This window comes from Aricia agestis, chromosome 4, assembly GCF_905147365.1.
Source record: "Aricia agestis chromosome 4, ilAriAges1.1, whole genome shotgun sequence".
Taxonomy (NCBI): domain Eukaryota; kingdom Metazoa; phylum Arthropoda; class Insecta; order Lepidoptera; family Lycaenidae; genus Aricia; species Aricia agestis.
The window spans coordinates 6117412-6139236 of NC_056409.1; the positions used below are offsets into that span (position 1 = coordinate 6117412).

At 37.8% G+C, this 21825-nt stretch overlaps 1 protein-coding gene across 2 annotated transcripts in view; it reads left to right on the forward strand.

Annotated features, from left to right (window-relative positions):
• Positions 1-21825, forward strand: part of LOC121726676 (AF4/FMR2 family member 4) — a 229147-nt gene that overhangs the window by 51225 nt on the left and 156097 nt on the right. The window lies entirely within an intron of this gene.

Below are 21825 nucleotides of genomic sequence, written 5' to 3' on the forward strand. Positions count from 1 at the left end.
ACTAGATGTTATGTTGATGTGCGATAGATTGTTGATATTAATTTATAAAGTGTAATTTATTGGAACGAAGTTCCTTATCGCACGTTCGGCGTAAATCTGAAGGGTAGACAAAACGATATTATTTGACCTTGATTTGACCTCGACACTTTTTTATTAGTACCTGCATGTTAGGGGCAGAGGGCGTTGATAGTAAGTATTCCTGTGCGTCAACTAGATGGCTTTTTTTAAATAATTTTTTTGAGTGTATATATTTTACATAATATACAGGTTTTTTGAGTATAAAAATAACTTCGTTCCATTCGGGTATCCCTTGACACCCCTCAAGTTTTTTTCTATCGTTTTCGTTTCGCGGCGGCTCTAAAATCCGGAAAGGCTGAATATAATCGCACAACCGTATGCGGAAAAGCCCGAGTTCACACATACAAATTGCAAAACACAATTACCGAAAACATTAAACCTCTTTCTAATTTGTCGGAGCCTTTAATCGCGAGCGTAGCTGATAACAACGCTAAATTATAAGATAAATCCAAGATAAATCTCATAATAAGCTCTTTAGATCCGTCGGTTAGATAATATTGTTGCGGTTTTATTTCACGGTTCATCGGAGGCGGAGCGGAGGCGGGAGGAGGTAAACGCTCGATTACTATAAAATAACTATAAGCTGTCCCCTTACCCCTACATGCACGTAACATTGTCCTCATAACGATAAGATAAATTTGTCCACACTAAAATTATATTTTTATCTATTGCGTTATCGCGTTTGCACATTCGTGGTTGTTTGTGTACGCGTTGGAAATTATTTATCAAATAAAAGTAATACCTATGCGATTAGGTTTGCTCCTGATAATAGTATCGGAAGCATCATAAATCATAAAATATATTCCGTAAGATAATCGTGTTAGTTATTACTTATTACCTGGTATTATTTTCTTAGGAATTGTATATATTAGGTTGGATATTATTTACTTTTTTAAAACGACTTAAAGAAGTAGCCAGCCGTAATGTTTCTATAGTGAGTCCACTCGTTGTCCAAAGCCTTAAAAGGTAAGGGACAAGGGTTGTACTTATAATTTCATTTGTTTACCCTTAAGTAACGTTTTCTTTTATACCCATAAAGCGAGATATCAGATAACATCTCTGTTTTAACTATTTCTTAAGTGAACTTGATTGGATTTTTTCCAATGAGCTACATAATACATAATATTATTACGAGGTCAAACTGGACGTGACCTGAGGCACCGCATGTTTGATGCTCGTTGTATGTTTTTCATGTTATTTACCGTCTATATAATATATAGTACGGGAGCCCTAGAAAAATTTCTTTTTGATTACTATCAAGCTAATGTTTTCTTATCAAAATGAAGCTATGTACTTACAAAAAATTAGCTTGATAGTAATAAAAAAAAAGTTCTATGGCTTCCGTACCTACTAATATTGTTAGTTTTCGAAGAAGAACGAAGCGAGTACAAACCAAAAGGTTAAAAGATTCTTTACGGAGTACTTTAACATTCTTTAAGAGGCTTTCTTCTACAAGTGTACACTTGTACAGCCTTAGAGATATTGTTTGGTTATGTTTGCACTAATAAGGCAATGTTATCTTAACGCTAATATTTTTAGCAGAAAAGAAATCGATTGGACTTTGATATTAGGTCATATTATTCGCCAAGCCACATGACGTCCGTGGGAGCGGAAGATACAGACCGTTTAGAATTATTTTACCTCTATCAGGGCCTTATGTCGACCACATAAAGATTATTTTAATAGAAACTCCGAGGTAAAATAACACTAAGCAGTAAGCATAGTGTAATTTGGTGTGGAATGTAGGAGTGACGCCCATCGTCTGATAGATGGCATTGTTCGTCACTTGTCAACTCTCACGGTGCGCGGGTCACGAGTCACGACTTACAAATTGTCAGTGGACCGCGTCCACGTAAGTTATGGTAAGTTAGGAAAGTAGTATATTGTTGAGGACGACTGACTTTGTATAAAATGTAGAGACTGATAGCGTCGTCGAATATGAAAGGTATTTTACAGTTATTACTGCATAATATTATATCTCTCGTCCTGATTTAAAGTATATAATGGATATATTATATGTAATGCCAATTTTGCCATTATCAAGTTATTAAATAATAAACCAATATAATATTTGGATACAAATTTTTTTTTTGCATTTTGACAATTCCCTTAAACCGAAAAACACTAGGAGCTGGCATTTGTCTTTTGTAAAAAAAGTTAAGAAGAACTCTACAATTCTACAGCATTATTTATAGTTAAAAGGAAATCTTGGTGTTCCATAAGCTCTATATCACTTTCCTAATCCAATGTAGCTGCTGGATTCATAAAGTTATCAGCCACTCCATTGAAACTTGTTGTTTGTAGTTTGCACCAAGTTTGAGAAATGCACAGTTAATGCCAAATTGTGTCTTTGGGTGTTAATCTATTGCGCTCAAGTCCCGTCTGAAACGTTAAGTCTGAGTCTTCCGATGCGGCAATATATTTTACATTTATACCTCGAACTCACTTTAATTAAAAACCAAGGAACTTGGTTCTGTATAAGATTTGCAATAACCTCAATAGTTTTTACCTCGTCTTATGTTGTCTGCAACGTTGTTGCACATAAATTCGTTTGTCGCACGGGAACTCTACATGTCTTTGGCATGAAAGCTATTATTTTTCAAATTGTGCGCTTTTATAATTCCGGACGTCACGTTATCGTGGACGCCGACTTCCACAATAAAACGTTGGGTACGTTAAATGCCCTTTTGATTTTACGCACCGCGGACGTTTTGTGCGGTTCAGAAGAGTGTAGACGTCGTGATGTCCTCTAACGTGCACTTTAAAACATTATCGTCGACGGAAATTTAAAAGCGTCTTCATATATTTCCACACATTTTACTTCCCTTTGTTATCGTTTTACCGCGGACGTCCACGATATTACTGCCACGTCCAAAATTATAATAGCGCACAATTACCAAATTACATCTAAATCGGTACTGTAGTATAACCGCAAAGAAGTAATTGACAGTCAGACGCACACTCGTAACATAATGAAGGTAATAAGATAAATTGTAAAATATTACCATATATAAACTAATTTGTAATGAAACTAAAACGTACAACAGGACCATAAGTTTCTGTAGAGTCCTGAAATAAAATCATGAGTTCATTAAAGATTCGTGCGCTTGGCTGCGGGCCAGATATCACGGTGCACTGTTCGATCACTATTAAAATGTGGAGCTTTATTAGTTAGTCGCGAGTCTCGTCGACGGCTTTTAAATATTTAACACGCTGCACCAAAACAAATATTGGCCGAGGAATTTAAATGGGCCAGAGACTCTACGTCCTTGATACAGCATAAGAGCATTGTTGCCTTGAGAATTGAGATACGAATTAGAATAATCTTCATATTTTTAAATTGGACTAGCTCTACTTGACTACTGGTGAAGGAATGGTAATGATTTTCGGTGTAAATCAACTACAGATATTTGGTGTCAATATGACTACATATGTGGTCATATAAAAATTAAAAACTAATTGTCGAACCTATTCAAAGTTAAACATCATTTCATGTACGATCGACTCTTTCTCTCTCAAGTGTCAACACAAGTTTCTCCACATGCAGGAAGGTTTTCTTTTCGAGTGTGATTTTCGTTCTGCATGTAAGTAGATCATATCACAAAATGCATGTATATCCGAGGAAATCGATTCATAAGCAGCTGACAGACCAACCTCATTTGGTAGGATCATGTCAATTCAATGTTATTTGTGATCTGTCGGCTAGGTTTGACGTAACGCGACCAAACTACGTAGGTTCCCCATCTGAAAGGAATCAACTTCTCTGATAGTACATAGTTGATCTTACAGCCGGCCCCTAGACGATCAATTATTACCGTGCAATATCACGATTGTGCAATGTTATTGACCGCCTAGGGTTGATATTAAACGCGTCCGCCTATCAATTTTATTGTCAAAAAAATTCTTCAATAGTATTGTTCAATGATATTGCGCAATAAAATTGATCGTCCTGGGCCCACTTACACCTGTCACGGTCAAAGTCACGCCTAATCAAGCAGCACCTTCAGCAGTTGGTAGTGAATAGTGATGAATGCTTGATTAATGACTGCTACAATTTGAATGATGAAATAAGCGATATAGTCACTCGGTGTTATTGAGATGCAATCACTGATTACGAGACCGTGTCATGTTCTTAGATAATTAATAATGAAACTACAATATTTACTGCTTCAGTTTTTGTTTTTGTTTTACCGCCATAACATAGTTGAGTTGGCCAGCCAATTCGATGGCTAAACGACTGCTGGCTGACCAATGCACAGTTTTTGATGTTATTGTTATTGGCAGTCTAGAGCTTTTGAGTGGCTAGTGTAAAACATTTAACCAATCAACGATGCTATCGAAAAGATAAACTCCTGTCAAGAAAGCCTCAGAAACTTCGCCTTATTCAATATACAAGAACCTCGGGGAAGTTATTTTCAGGTTCATTTAGTGTGTATTGTCTTATCGAATAAAAAGGGACCAAAAACGTAACCTCAAGCGGGAAAAGTTATTTTGAGATAATGCCCCTAAATGTCAACGTCTATCACTTTACCGAAATCGATAATTTAGCTCGAAATAGAGCCAATTCATATTCGCGAAGGGCTGCGTTTGACGACCTGCGTAGGATAATGACGCGCGTTCCACCGTGCTTTCACCTCGATTATAATTAGGTACGGTGATATTATAAAATATTATGTATGCCAGGAGTCCCCAACCAGGGGGACACAGCGCCCTAGGGGTTGTAGAGAGAAGTGAAGTAAAACGTAGCCTAACTACCTATGGCCTTTACCTATAAGATAGTTTCACCGCGGGTATGGACTACAAGGCTTACAAGCTTAAGTGCTTATCTAGTAATTGCTTGTAGTATAAAGAAGAAATGTTTGAATAGGAGATACAAAGAATCGGTCAGGAGAATTGAAGTATAATTTATAATCAAGGGGTTCCATGGACAAAAAGTTGAAAAGTCCTGATGAGTGCTAAGTAGATAAGCATGACTAGGCCGATTGACAGAAATATGTTTCAGTTTTTGCATTGAAAAGGTTACCATTAATGTTGTAGTCACGAAGTGGTCTCGCTAATCACAACATCGTAGCTGTGAATAAGTGTATGTTATTTCCTTAGTCACTTTAGGTGCAGTGTAAATTATGATTGTTTTGTTCGACTCATTGTTCATAAAATCATTATCTATCGATTTTCTCAATTCGAGATTCCTTGTTTTGTTATGTGTTACTCTTTTATTAGGTCTTCATCTGCATACGTCATGTTTTGGATTAGATGCTGATTATTATTATTATTTTTCAAACAATCGATTGCTTTATTATTTTTTACATTTTCTATTTTACTGTTATACAGTGTCAACATTACAGGCATTTACAGGCATCCTTCTTAACTTTTTAAGACCTCTCCTCACGTTGGACTAAAAGTATTGTGATAACGTCTACAGAAAGTACATTTATAGCCTTCGATCGTCGAAAATCATGTCGCTCTATTCCCGATCGCCTGTATTCCATCATATGCCAACTGCCAACTTAATATAGGTAGACACCATAATGTTAATATACCTAGCGGAATAGAGCAACAATCTCGAGCTGTCAAACGAAACCGAAATTGGTTTTCATCTGTGTGAAAAATATGTGTACGTATACACTTACACAAGCATGATTGAACATGATTTCTATAAGATTAAATTGTCAACGTGCGGCACATGCCGACTGGACGTCAAAAAAAGAGTGCTGCTGTCATGCATCACACGTCTCTTTTTACCACGCAGTGCTACTGATAGTGACATCTCTCTTGCTCAGGTAGTGCTCAGGCCTTTGTTTCTCTATTCCGCTAGGTATATTAACTTTATGGTAGACACAGACTCCTCATTACATTTAGTCGGTATAAAGTAGATAGTGAACGTTTCAGCGCGAAACCCTTGACCGTCGGGCTCCGGTGAGGTCAGTGGAGCTGACATCGCGAGTAATTAACTCCGAGGAAATTGATGTTTTGATCGATTCTAGTTGCGCCGCCCGCGCCCCGACGGCCGACACCAGTGACGACGTAAACAAACTAATAACTGTAATGTTTACACATTATTTTGTGAATAGAGTTTGGCAACATTCGCTCTTTATTGTACTTAATCCTTTTACATTACATTTAAACTCACTTACACTTAAACATTTACGGTCTTACCACAAAAGATGGAAACATCTATTGAACGTTTGGTTTAAGAACATTATGTACTGTTTTTTTTTCTAATCAATTGTTCAACAGGTGTTTAAAATATATTTTGTAGTGAGACCGTTAAACTCCAGAGCCAATTTTTATTAACTTTGTTCATCGAATTATTTTGTGTCCCGACTACCGGGAGCATAGGGTTTTTTATAGGAGTATTTTACGGTTCATCGTGCATAAAGTTTAAATACAAAATTAAGGGTCAATTCACACTGAATCGAAACTAAACGAGAATCCCTTCTGTAGCTGTGAATTTTATACGCTTTTGCACAGGGGCCAGGGTAGAGCAAGTTTTTCGTCAAAAGCTCAAACGCTCAATGATGGTTATGCGTTAAAACTTAAAATATTATAATGTTTTATAACCATTCTCCTAATTAACTTATTATAGTTATTTATAGTTAACGAAGGCGAGCAACCAGCAGGAATGCTCTACCGTACCTTCACACCTGTCTCGAGAATTACACGGTTTTGTTTTGTGATTTTTTGTTCGAGCTTAATTGGGTACCATACTCAATTAGGTACCCATTGGGGTATCAGCGAACCACTGTCTTTTTAGGCTTCATTAGTTATGGCTTACTTATTACAGCTAACGATGATTGCAAATGATTACAAAATGATTGCAAGATGATTAACAAAATACCAACCTCATTCTTAATTGTATCTGTGGAGTAGTTTTATGTCCCGCGTAGAGAAGAGATGGTTCTCTACCTTTAAATATGCTGGCTTCTCACGACGCGTTATATCACGAGCCGCGCCGCGCCGAGCCGATTTGTACGAGTGTCCGCGCTACCCGTTCTCACGGCGCGTAATGTTACGAACCGCTCGAGCCGCGCCGAGCCGCGCCTTTGAAATTACCAATTTCAATCGGATCGGACGTGCTGCCTACTCGAGCCAGCCCGCGCCACCTCGAGCCACCCCCTTCACACGGCGCGTGGCTAGAGCTCAGCTGTAGGGTGTCGCTACCTGTTTTTTTTTTTTTTGTGATATAAGGGGGCAAAGGAGCAAACGGGTCACCTGATGGAAAGCAACATCCGTCGCCCATGGACACTCGCAGCATCAGAAGAGCTGCAGGTGCGTTGCCGGCCTTTTAAGAGGGAATAGGGTAATACGGGAGGGTAAAGAAGGGAAGGGAAGGGAATAGTTGAGGGTAGGGAAGGGAATAGGGTAGGGGTTAGGGGATTGGGCCTCCGGTAAACTCACTCACTCGGCGAAACACAGCGCAAGCGCTGTTTCACGCCGGTTTTCTGTGAGAACGTGGATCCGGTCGAGCCGGCCCATTCGTGCCGAAGCATGGCTCTCCCACGTATAGATTTCTTTTGTGTGGTGGACAATAGAGTCATAGACCGAGACGTAAAGAAACAAATGTACACCGCCGGAACACAAGGAGTAGGTATTTGAAAAACTCATGATTAAACATTTATTGTAAGAATGACCGAAGATTAAAAACAAACAAAAAAGTAAAAATAAAGGTTCTCAATGTTCGTTAATGTAGAGTTCGCTTTTTTTTTCGTTTTACAATCGTTCATACCTGTTTGTAACATTAAAATGAATATTTTTTGCAACTTTTCAATAATTAGAATACATTGTAGCGGTAGAACAACATCCATAGGTACTAGGTAGAGTAAATGCCACGAGTTTAGCATCCACGGAGTTTCCGACTAACGTATGGCCCTTCGGGGATCGGCTAAACGGCTTTTGTTTTTTTATGATCCCGTAAATAACAGGGAATTTTAAACACAAAGCCTGAATTAATTTTATTATTTACATTATTTATTTTCACCTAATATGATTACTAATAAACTCGGAAGTTACACAATGTTTTGTTCTACCTGTCAAGCGACTCTAACGTATCAGACAAGGATTGTTTAACTTTAGCGTCTGAATACACATTTTTTTAATGAAATAAGGAGGCAAAGGAGCAAACGGGTCACCTGATGGAAAGCAACTTCCGTCGCCCATGGACACTCGCAGAATTACAAGAGCTGCAGGTGCGTTGCCGGCCTTTTAAGAAGGAATAGCGTAATAGAGGAGGGTAGGGAAGGAAATAGGAGAGGGTAGGGAAGGGAAAAGGATAGGGGATTGGCCTCCGGTAAACTCACTCACTCGGCGAAACACAGCGCAAGCGCTGTTTCACGCCGGTTTTCTGTGAGCCCGTGGTATTTCTACGGTAGAGCCGGCCCATTCGTGCCGAAGCATGGCTCTCCCACGTGTAAAATTTTCAATTTTGATCTTTTTATATTAGTAAAGAGCGTTGAGGTATTATATAAATATTTAAAGTCTGTTCCGAAAGAAGTTTAAGATTAATAAAGACGAGATCTGATGTTTTTTTTTCGTAAAAACAAAATAAGTATCGCGTATTAAACATTGGACTTATTCCGGGAATATAACCCTCTCAAAAGATTAGTATCTGATACGTTCCTGCGGAATTTAATATGTCAAATTCCTACCGTATTGAAAGGTTACCGAGAGATAGGTCTGAGCGACGTACGACGCCCCTGTACATAAACGATATTACTCTGAAACTGAATTTTCAAAGTGTTGATATTTTACTGACTATTACTAAGGGGTTGCACTAGTCATAATAATACTTAATGGCCGGTTTACATTATCCAATTTAGTGATCCAATACAACGCTGTATCCAGTATCAATTACTGGATTATTGCAAACGGGTACTGGAAAACAACGGAGTGCAATTTAGACCATTCTAGTGCCATTTACTGTACCTTCTGATAAACTTGGGACGAGTTGCGCATACGGCATATTATCTGAGTTAGGGTGAAGCCAAACGAGCGTAATTTGTGAGTTGTGATTCGCAGAATTTCGGCTGGCAGAAATTCTGCTGCGTTCAGTTTCATACAAAAGTCCTGTTTGATTCACACCGTCACACGAGCGTAATTTTGTGAGTCATGATTTGTATTAAAAGATATTTACGCGACCGAAATTCTGCGACTCACAAGTCACAACTCACAAATTACGCTCGTTTCGCTTCACCCTTAATGTTAACCCTGGCTTTAATATCATATTTTGTCTCAAGTTCATTGTGTTTATGAAAGAGATAACATGATGTTTAATCCAGGACTAACTTTTACCCGGTTCGGTGAATCTGGGTCTTAAATAAATAAAAACAATTTAATTTAAATACATAACATTTAATGCAAAATTCAAATGCAGAGTTGTATCATGTATCTGGATTAAACAAACATAATTTGTTTTAATAGCGGCGATGCGAGCCGTGCGTCGACCTGACTAAATGCTCTTTAGAAATCATTTGTTTTTACGCTGCCAAGTAAATCAACACGGAGCCATTAACGCGTTGATTACTATCGAGTATCGACTATCTAGCTATGCATTAGCTATTGTGTATTAGATTGATTCGTTTGATTACAAATTAATCGGTTTGTGATTTTTAACGCCTGAAAAACGTTGCCGCTTCCATTTCGGTAGCATTAATATCACCGAGAGGCCGAATCGTAAACGTAATCTGTGAAGGAGCCGCTTCGAAAATTTTACCAAAGACCCATACTAATAAGTAGACATCGGATTATGTATATGCATTTGCATACTTGCATATGCAAATGCATATAATGGCACTTTTTAGGCGTTAGTGCATATTTTGGCAATTTTTCGGTGATAGTGCATATTTCGGTAGTTTTATGCCCTCGTAGTCTCCAAACTAGCTATCACGACACACACCGAGGATACAATACAGAGGTACTATAGATCAAAACACTTCAAATGGGGATGGCCCATTTAAAGAATGCAATACACCCGATGGGTAGGTACAATATCTTTCGAGAAACAAAATTTTTCTCTGTAGTTGGCAACATTAGTAAAAAATTTGAATAAAGTAGTTACCGATTTATTAAACTTCCATGGGCATTAAGACTGCAATCGGAAAATGTTGTTAGACAATTATTATTGGTGCTGTATAAAAATGACAAAACCTGGATTTGATGAAATTATAAAAATTGACGCTTTTATTAACGGCACCAACGGAAAGCTCTTCAAAAAAAAAAAAACTTCAATAATAAGTGACTTTTGATTGTGCATATTTCGGCTATTTATCGTGCACACTTGCATGCATATTTCGGCACTTTGATCGTGCATATATTCCGATGTCTACTAATAAGTAATAATATAAATGCGGAGGGTCTATCTGTTGTATTTTCACTCTGAAACCTCTGAAGCGATTTTAATGAAATTTGGAGATGAAACTAGACGATAGTCCCGGGAAAAGACAGGCTAGATTTCATGACTGTTACTACGCGATAAACCAATTTTTGTTGGATTCGTTTGCTGGTAACATCTAGTAATAATACAGTAAGAAAATATTTATTAAATAAGTACACACCGTTTATGTATGTATGAGCAAATACTTTATTTGTACGATTAGCGTCTGTTGTCCGCTCACCTATTAACAAGTGGATTATGGGCACGTAATTAAAACGCTACATTGTTATTCATAAGCTAAGTGTACACGGAATATTATTTGTGACATGAGTACTGGCCGAATTACATTATTCCAATCCAGCTCTGGTTTCAGCGCCCGTTTACATTATTCCAGTAGCAATCCAGCGCTGGATTGGATCACTGGATAGTGGATTGGAATAATGTAAACCGGCTGTACCGGATGCTCGTCGTTACTTGATGTTATATGATGTCAGGAGTCAGGAATGACTTGAAATTGTGATCCCGATTCTGCTATTTCAATCCTGCAGCTTCACCACTTCAAAACATCTCAGATAAGTCAAATAAATGTGATTAGACCGATGGAGATTTGGGCAGCACGCTTTAAGCACGGTCTCCATAGAAAGAGTTTCTTTCTAAGTGACCTGTAATGTTGGCATAATATGAAATCTATTTGTCCCTAAAATCGTCAGTGTTTCTATTCCTTTACTTTTCTACAATGCTTAACCTGCAGGTATCTGATTTACATGGCGTTACTATACAACCTTGAGGAATTGAGCTTATGATGATGATGGTGATGATTGCCGGATGCGTGACCTTGCCGCGCTGAAGGTCGTATAATATGATCCCCACATCGAATTAACATTCCCGACTTGATGACTGGATGTGATGGTTCATTGTAGTGTTTTGTTCGCGCAAATTGTTTTTAATTATTAGTTCTCTGTTCACGTTATGCGGCTCTCTGTCGCTCTTAATTTGATCCAGATTGTAGTATTTCCTTCGAAGACTATTTCATACTACATAGTATCATAAAAAATCAACAACGCACAATGTACATTTCATACTACATAGTACCTAACTATCATAAAAAATGCGAAAGTGTATCTGTATGTCTGTTTGGTCGAAGATAACCCCTTCATGTTTAAAACCCTGAACATATAGAAATGCTGGCAGTACTTTGAGTGACGGCAGTGTACTTAAAAAGACTTAGGCGCGGTTCCCGTGTTCTTAACGAATTAGATATTAATTTAAATAAAACTGCATGAGGCATGAACAATGAACATATAAGCATGTTCTCTATATCTGCGAATAAAGACATAGCTTGTATTAAACAAGTAAGAAAAGGAGAGAGATATAATGGAGCATGACAAAGTAACATAAATCGTTGAAATATCGCAAAATTGTAATTGAATAATGCGTGGAGTTTAGAGGCGCTGCGAATGTTCCACCGGTTTCACAACACGGTGTATATCACCGGGTAATCTAGTACATCTATGTCAGGGGTGCTCAACGTTTTCGAAAAGAGGTTTTGCGAAGTCTCTCAGACTGTAAAGACGTCAGAGTATACGTTTTGGTTGATGTCGCGTTGGTCATGATACATTAAGTTTTAGTCATTATTAATTAGTGAATAAGGATGGAGAAACCCGGAAAATTTGTTTTGAAAAAAACTTGGTGTTGCTCGTAACTTTGCTTCGAAATTTGTTTCGGAAAAAACTATGCTTAATATGTCGTTTTCTGGACTTAAAAAAATGTCCATAATATATTTAATTAATAATATGAAAGTAACAAATTGCAGACAGGCACATTTTTGCATTAATAATATTTGTGGATAGTTACTAGGGTTTAGTAAATACTTAGTTTTTATGTGAATTTACAAAAAATAGGAGAGATGTTCTGCTGTAGATATGTTTTACCTGTTGATTATTTACTGTACAGCTTATACTGCCAGGCTTGTCTAGTTCTAGCGGTTTGCGATAGATGTCGCCCGTAGAAATAGCGCAACCAGTTGAGTATCTCTGGCCCATATATCGAGATTAGCGGCAGTGTACGCTCAGCCGAAACCGGTGCGACCGGCGCGGTGGGCAGCTGTCGATATTGTTTAACATAATATACTACAATAAGTACACTTGAGTCAATATGAGGAAGGTATTGCGATCGGAGACGAAAAACGTAGTGGTTGACGAGCCGGGAGCCGGTGGACTTGACATTAAAGGTAGTGCGTCATGGGAAGCACGAAAACCACAACTTTATTATCCATAAGTACTTATTTTATAGATGCGAAGTGTCCGTCTGTTCTCACCGCATCACGTTTAGATTCTAAAAATTAATAACAAATTTCATCAAAATCGGTTCATTGTTTTTAAGGGTATGGAGACAGTTTAAGTTCCGTTAAAGCGAATTACGAGAGTTTTTATTTCGTCCCGGAAAAATGTGCGGTCCCCGTGCTATAAATGTTTAATTCCGTTCGGTTTCAAAAGCATATTATAAAATTTCTAGGGCGAGATTCCTGGAGTGTAGTATTGGCCGGTCATTGACTTTTGTATCCGTTTGGCCCATCAAAATATTAATATTTAAAACGATCGCGCTCATGCAGATTTGCGATAGCCATTTTCCATCGCCACAGAAATAATATTTCCGTACCTACCCTCATAAATTACTCATATCTTTTTAAAAGCTTCACTCTTTTCTATCTTTTATAGCTTCAACTTTTTTATATTTCTATATTATATACGATAATACGATGCATAATGATATAACAGACTTTATAATATTATGTTTAATAGGTGTTAAATCTTAACCTTACTCCTAAATATATTTACACAATGGAATCAGTGGGCTAATCTATACTTCTATAAATAATCTATACTAATATAAAATACTAGATGTCCCGCGCGGCTTCGCCCGCGTAAATTAGGAATTTTACAGAAACCGTACATTTTCCCATAAAAAATATTTCCCCCGTTTTTCCCACATTTTCCTGAGTTTCTTCGGTCGTATTAGTCTTAGCGTGATAATATAATATAGCCTATAGTCTTACTCGATAAATGATCTATCTAACACTGAGATAAGTTTTTAAATCGGACCTGTAGTTCCTGAGATTGACGCGTTCAAGCAAACATACTCTTCAGGTTTATAATATTAGGTAGGTATAGATTTTTTTAAATTATCGCTTGACAAACTCGAGTCTCGATCTAAAAGACTATGAAATGGTAAAATATGGTAGTGATGATGATGATGATGAATGTAATTTGCATAGTAGCATATGCTTTCTGTTCTTAAAACAACGCCGAAACTCCCAAACTTGTATCTATAAAGAATCAGGAGTTCTCTCAGTACCTTCCGAACCACGGTATACCAGGTATATCTCGGTGCAAAATGTTACTTGTTGGTAGCATATGCTTAGAATACTTCTCACAAAACCGAAGTCACCACACGTTTCCCTATAAGTTTTGAAGAGTTCCCTCGATTACTTATGGATCCTTCATCAGATCACCACTTTTGTGATTATAATACCAAATTGGGATGATACCCTATATACCAAAAGAAAAATTTTGAAAATCGGTTAACAAACGGCGGAGTAATCGTTGAATATAAGAAAACGAACATAACACCTCCCCCATTTTGAAAGTCGGTTAAAATTGTAGCCTATGTATTATTCTGATGTATATTATTGTAAAGTTTCATTAAAATCCGTTCAGTAGTTTTTGCGTGAAAGAGTAACAAACATCCACACATCCATACATCCATACATCCAAACAAACTTTCGCCTTTATAATATTAGTAGGTGTACAGTATGTACAATGTCTGGGCCAGTGAATTAAACACAGAAATAACGTATAACTGGACACTAGTACTCTGGTGACGGCTGGTGTAGAAGTGATCATCAGACCGAAGTCGAGCGACCACTCCAACCCCCACTTGTCTACCTAAGTACCTAAGCGGCCATCTTTATTTATATACTACAGTAGGATAAGTAGGATTATAAATGCGAAAGTGTGTCTATGTATCCTGTCTGTCTTTTACCGATTTTGCTGACATTTGGTATGGAGATACTTTGAGTCCCGGGAAAGGACATATCATACTTTTCATCTCGAAAAAATGTGCGATTATCGCTCGATAGACGAGTTTTTTTGTGCATAATATGTGTAGTAATTTAGTAAGGTAGTGTGATGGTTGAAGCAGGTTGCTATTATAGTCCAGTGAGTTTGCGTGCGAAGACAGATACAGGGGCCAGCGTATATCATGGTCATTGCGCTTGCTAATAGCACCCCTTATTTACAAACAATGCGCAAGAGTGGGAACGCGCTGTCACCGGCCAATTCCTGCTCGGAATACCGATGGTAATGGCGACTTGGCGTCAAATGGCCAATGGGCGATGGCCATCTTATATTTGTTTTGTAGAAAATTTTTGTATTTGTAGTTTTCAAAAGTCAACGAAAATCATATACAGACGATGAGGAAGGTAATAAACCTGAGGTTCTTAGCAGTATAGATGGTAATGGCAACTTAGTATCAAATGACTGATGTTTAGTAAAGCAAAGTCTAGTGTTCCGTCTTTGGAAGAAGTTTAGAAAACCGCATGCAAACAATGAGAAAGATGAGAAACCGAAGATTTAGAGCAGAATTTTCGCAGCAACATTTTATGCTGAACCCCTCTTCTTGCATCTTCTTGCTGGGCATTTCTCCCTCAAGTACCTCATTTTGCTTAAATACTCAGTCTTGCTCCACCATCCCATATCTGTCTGAAAAGTCTAAGTCGCCAGTATCGTCGCAAAAAATAAACAAAAACAAAAAAGAAATTTATTTGACAGTGCGTAATTCGATGTCACTTAACTCACTAATCTCCTCTAACTTAAATGTAACTTTTTGAATAAAATTGGCGAATTCCTCTGGAGTCGCAAAACAATTTTATTGTTGTAATTCTGTTCGCCTCGGGTTGTTTTTATTAATTCTGAGTACACAAATCTTAGAAAAAGGTAGGACGAATAAAAAGCTCTACACTAGTTGTTTATTACTCGGACTCTCTCACCTAGTGCGTTGTTCAGACCCGTCACCCGAGTAATGTAAAACAGTAAATAAGAAATGGTTTATTGTAGTCTACCGTAGAGGTTAAAAAAACTAGGAACATGATTTGTAATGAAAACTATTCTCATTCTGGCGGTATTGCTCGCAGTGTTCGTTCTTAATCCCTGACAAAAAAGAGAAATGAATGGTTTTTAATTAGTGTTTTACCAATCTTACACATCGAAAACCAAAGTAACACAGAAAGAGTATAAAAGCACAACGTCACTCTTTAACATGCCCGCCAAAATACCGCCAAGCCAAGTTTATGACAGTTACTTTTTCAAATTCCTTGTGATTTAAGCTTTTTTTTTTTTAAACGGGCTTTGGCCCACCACACATTCCCACCACTGTATCTCCTGTGTAGCCAGGATCGACATGATTTAAGCTTATGATACAGTTCCGACTTCCGATGGCCGTCTGAAAAAGCTGTAAGGTAGCTCGCGCAAGGTCGCCGTTGACAGCTGACAAGTGGTCCCGTCCCACCGCTGCTGGTGTAGACACGCCCGCGATCAATTGCGCCCGTGTTATACGATCTCACTTCTGAGTTCTGACCGGACCTTACGTGCACCACATAAGGGTCATGCGCAGGAACTCCGAGGTAGAATAACTCTGAACGTGCGTACTACGTATACACAAAGGCATTTATAAACGTAAATCATATTTCACCGACTTGGGTGTTTGTTGCCTTTGTTTGTAGGATTTATAGTAAGAATCTAGTACCTACCGGATTTGAATAGGAATCGGACGGAAACAACCAAAATTACTCCGGTCAGATCGGCCTGTGATCAGTCTGATCGAGCAGCCTTCCGAGTTCCGATATATTATGGGACCTTAGATTTTATACTATCCAGGCGCGGTCGAAGCCTGAAATTTTAGAGGGGGTCACTAAAAAATTATCGCTCTTATGGGATTGCCTAGCCTTTAATTATTTGACAAGATTTTGAGATTTTTCAATTTGACCATAGATTTTGGGAGGGTCATGTCCGCTGTGAGGCTGTGACCACCCCCTTCGGACCGCACCTGATACTATCGCGGTTACCTGATTAAAAAAAGGTTATTAAGGGGGCGACTAACCCTAAAGTGTCGATTTTATAATTCATTTTTGTAATTGAAAATAAGCCCCGAATTGTTTCATTTTCTAAAATTAGATACTACATTATATTTCCGAAAATTCGATCTGAGCAAAAACACGATATCTTAAAATTTTCTCGATAGAAAAAAATCACAAAGATGCAGCTAATTTTCACGAATTTTCCATTTATTGCCATAACCGTGCATTGAACTAAGTTAATAGTTTAACACATTGTATAAAATTCTATCATTGAGATATCGACCTAGCGGATTTAAAAATGTTGTATGTTTATCGAGTTTTTGAGAAAAAACTAATTTGGTGATGTATCCGCGTCGTTCTTTTTCACCTGGCATATGAAAGACGGGCGTGAGTGTGAAGAGAGAAGGACGATGTTTGATTTTTTGGGGTTAGTCGACCTCTTAATATAAATCAAATTGTTAAACCTAATGCCTAAAGCAGATCGCACATTTGTCACCGTACCGTACGCATCGTACGCGTCGAACGCACCGCATAATAGGTACACGAATAGCGGCGCGGACGGTGCGGACTGCGGACGAATGTGCGAGGTTTCATAATACATAATTATAATATATAATATTTATCACTTCATACAACGAATTCTAAAATGCGGCGCGGTCGGCGCGTGCTTGCTGATGAATGTGCGATCACCTTTATATTCGTTAATGCTTTATGCTCGTTATGAAATTAAGAATGCGAGCTTCTATTCTTAACGAAGTTTGTTTAAAAGCTTCGGGTCATATTTGTTTATGTTCGGGGACTTAATGTTAGCAATAAAAACTATTTTATTACTGAAATATATTTGTTTACTTAAGTAATAAAATTTCAAGGTGTCCCATCTCAATCCAATCGTCTTCGGCAGGTGGCTCAAATAAGACCTTTTGATTGCTGAGAACGTCGTTCAGAATTTTTAGGGTAATTTGATTCGTGGTTAAACTCGTGGTACAAGCAGACAAATATACATGTCAAACTTATAAAACCCCTCTGTTTTCATCGAGGGTAAAATGGATCAGTTCTAAAAATATAGGTCAGTTGTTGTAAATGAAATACAGATAAGTATTTTCTTCTAAAGGCAACAAATTGCCAACCGACATTGTTGTCGAGTCGCCGCCTATTCAATCAAATACTCGAAAAAAGGTATATGGAAGGCTTTCGATATGATGTGAAAATTGCTTGTCCTAGATCACAAGTAAAGCCCTACAAAATTGTTCTTGATAACACTGATATTGGAAAAAATGACAAAAATGTTTTAGTTCAAGGACTTTTTACAATATTGTGTACGAACCCTGTGAAGTATCATGCCTTAACTTTCTTAAATACGAGGAACGAGTGAAATGACATAAAGTTTAACACAGAGTGGACCCAATTCAAAAAGAAAATCCAAGTATCTACGATTCAATAGGAATAGTATATTATACTACTGCAGCCTTTCCCAAAATGGGCGATAACGCCCCCTTGTGGGCGCTGAAGGCCTAAAGGGAAGGTGTGGGACTAAAAAAAATGGGGGTGTTGTGTAATGTGTAGTTTAAAAGTAGGAGAAACAAAGGGGGCGCCAAAAATTTTCTTTATGTAAATAAGTTTGGGAATCCCTGTACTACTGCAATGTTTTACGCTAGAGGCAGCACCAGCATATCACCGACAAGTTTTGGTCGACGTTTGACAATGTTTCTGTCAATATTATGAGTTAGGGGGCGTCCACAAATTACTTGAGGTGTTGTTTTGAATTTTTGACACCCCTCTCCCCCCCTGGTGAGATTTCTTGAGATTTTATTCAACCCCCCTTCCCACCACAAATATCACGTGAGATTTTTCAAAATGTAAGTTTCTTACGTAAAGTTTGGTTTGACAGTAGATTTTCTTTCGAAAGAATTTGTGAATGATCTTAATCTTATAACTATTATGCATGCGATTAAATCTTAAGCATACGTAGGTACAATCAGGATGAAATGGACCTTGGAATTATTATTTTGGAAGTATTATTTTGTTGAGAAAAAACGTAATTTGTGGACGCCCCCTTATGACGTGTGTTATGCTAAGTACTCACATACGGTTTTGCTCGATAGTTTTACTCGAAATCGAGCAAAAACCACCGTGTGGACCGCATAATTCACCGCTCGATGGCTCGCCAGTTTAAAGGCTCGAATCGAGCCGGCTTGACAAATTTTTGACACAGTTACTCGTCCTTAGTTTTTATTAGTCGTAGCAATACTGAATGTGTGGACGAAAGCCCGAGCCGTGGTTTTATATACTCTACGTGATTGCTCGATCGAGCAAAACCGTATGTGAATACTTACTTACGAGATTATATTTTACTGTATGTGCTAGTGACGCCCTCTGCTCCGACCTTATAATATTCCCTATTCGCGAGAGGAGTCACAAAACATCATATTACTTAGCAATATGAGATGTATCATATGTATGATTAGCCTCGTGTTTTGGACCATAAAATATATGTTCGCTGAGCCCTCCGTGTCATTGATCTGTAACAAATTAAAGAAACCTTATAGGTATAGCTCTTAATATTGCTATTTATAGAAAGGAAATTGATATGAGCTATATTTGTACTGAGATGTTATTTAGTGACAGTCTTGTTTCTTCTATTTATAAAATCTAATTAGGAGGTAGCCTATTTGAGTATATTAACGTGCATAACGTATTTGGAAGTTGATGAATATTTGAAAATCGACCCTAAGGACCTGTTTTACGCTATTCACCACTTAACTTGGCAGATAGAGTATGGATAATCTGTCAAATAAGCCTATCCGGCCCCTTATCAGGAAGTGGTGAAACAGGCCCTAAAATATGTTTTGTACCGTAGAGTACTTAAGAAAATAAAAACTTTGTCTTAACCCCATTATAAATTCAAATCCATGTTCCAATATTGGAATTATTGCTAATTCTACATAATACATATTATGATAGAAATTAATCCTCGGTAAGATTGCTGTCTTTGTCTGATACACTAAAAAGCCACTTGAGCATAGATTAACATAAGCTAGTAGGAGTAAATATTTTTATTACAAAGAGTTTAAAACGTCTACACTCTACTTAAGTCCCCCTCAAGTCTCAACTCACGGTACCTATATGAGTTTATCCAAGTAAATACAGTTGAAGACAAGGTGTCTTACGGCTGCACTCAGAGGCAATTAATGATGATTAACTTTAATTATCCTCGATCGTGGATTCGTAGAAATGTATTGTTATCGCGGCCGAATGTGACCGCTTGGGAGTTGAAGCATAAAATCAAGACTTTTAGCCCGGCCGCACATTGTCCGAAATTTCTGATACGAAACAGTTGAACGTCCGCGCTGTCTCTTACATTTCGTACTGAGCTGAGTGAGCTCGAACTCGCCGGAAGGATATTTCGGATAGTGTGCGGGGTGGCGGTCCGGCGAAATTCAACTGTTTCTGATCAGAACTCGGACAATGTGCGGCCGGTCTAAATGTATGAAGCTTATGTCAAAATGTTCATTTAATTACAATTAAATATTATGCTACGAATAATAAAAACCGGCCAAGTGCGAGTTGGACTCGCCCATGAAGGGTTCCGCAGCAGCAATAAGGTTTATTTTCATGAAATTAAAAGGTTTTTGATTTATTTTTATATTTCAGTTGATTTAATGAAAGTTAATTTAAGGTTTATCATTTACCATATAAATGGTAAACCTTAAACTACTACTTGCTAGATCTCGTTCGAACCAATTTTCGTTGGTAGTTTTTATAGTAATGTACATCATATATTTTTTTTACACTTATCATGCCCCTACTTTAGAAGTTAGAGGGGGGGGGGGGGGACACACATTTTACCACTTTGGAAGAGTCTCTCTCCCAAACTATAGGTTAGAAAAAAAATGATATTAGAAACCTCAATATAATTTTTGAAGACCTATTAGCCATAGGTACCCAACACGCATATTTTTTTGTTTCAGTTAGATTTTTAATAATTTTTCCATTTTTGTATCAAAATATTAATGCGGTTTACAGACTACATCAACTTACCAAGTTTCAATAGTAATAGCTCTTATAGTTTCGGAGAAAAGTGGCTGTGACATACGGATGGAGAGACAGACAGACAGACATGACGAATCTATAAGGGTTCCGTTTTTGCCATTTGGCTACGGAACCCTAAAAACTACAATCATGTAATTAATATTCGTCTCTGAGTGCGGCAGTTAAACTGTATAGATTTAAATGCGATTTTAGATTGTCACCGTGGTACACGCACAAGGTGACGACTGACGACTGACGAGACGCTATTTAGCATTTCGCGCTGTTCCCCCATAATATTAAGTAATTAGTTTCCAAGTTAATGTATTCACTTTTCAATCCGCCCGCGAGGTGTCTGTGGTGCATTATACACGCGCGAGAACTTTCTAGATATTGATGGAAGACAGCGAACGCTATAATTTACCGTCTATGGAACAAATTGTGTAGCTTTTTCATGAAAATGAGCTATTCATCACTTTACCCACGTATTACTTTGTCAATTTTACCGTGTACTTGTTGAGAGATTTTTAATTTTGCTTATCGTTCGGATCTGCTTTCGAAAAAGGATCGCAATTAAAAACTTCGGTCGCGTTTTAACTAGTAATGAGTAGATGTAACTATGTAAAAATGACGACTGCTAATTAAGTGTTGGTGATGAATGTATTGACGTAACATAACCCAGGGAACTCGTGTTTTACTGTGATGTGTCAAATTGTCAAGAGGCTGTATTCTGTGCACCCTAGGAACTTGAATAATGGAAGGACAATGCCCAGTGCATTATAGATTTTGTATATTTAGATGCTCATTAGGTCATTAGAGCACGTATGCTCATTACGAGGAGTCCACACCGCCCTTTTTTCCATACAAACGTTGTCCCCTGTTTCCTCCCTGGATAATGCTAGTAGAGTTATAATTTTTTTCCTGAATATCTACGATGTCCCTATGTTTTCTTTTTTTTCATAATTTATTTATTAAATAAGATATGAACGTTCAAAAACCCAAAAAAATGGCCAGATTTTCCGCTGTATTCAAACGTCCAGAAAACAGATTTGGCTAGATTATACAAAAAAAAGCAAAACATAGGAACACAGCTCAAGCCTTTTTTAAATCTTTAATGAAAAAAGTACTTAAATCGGTTAAGTTTTGGAGAAGGAATCAGGGGACAACGAATCGTTGATTTTCTGGATTTTCTGCAGTTGTCTCTATCGAGTTCTGCGGT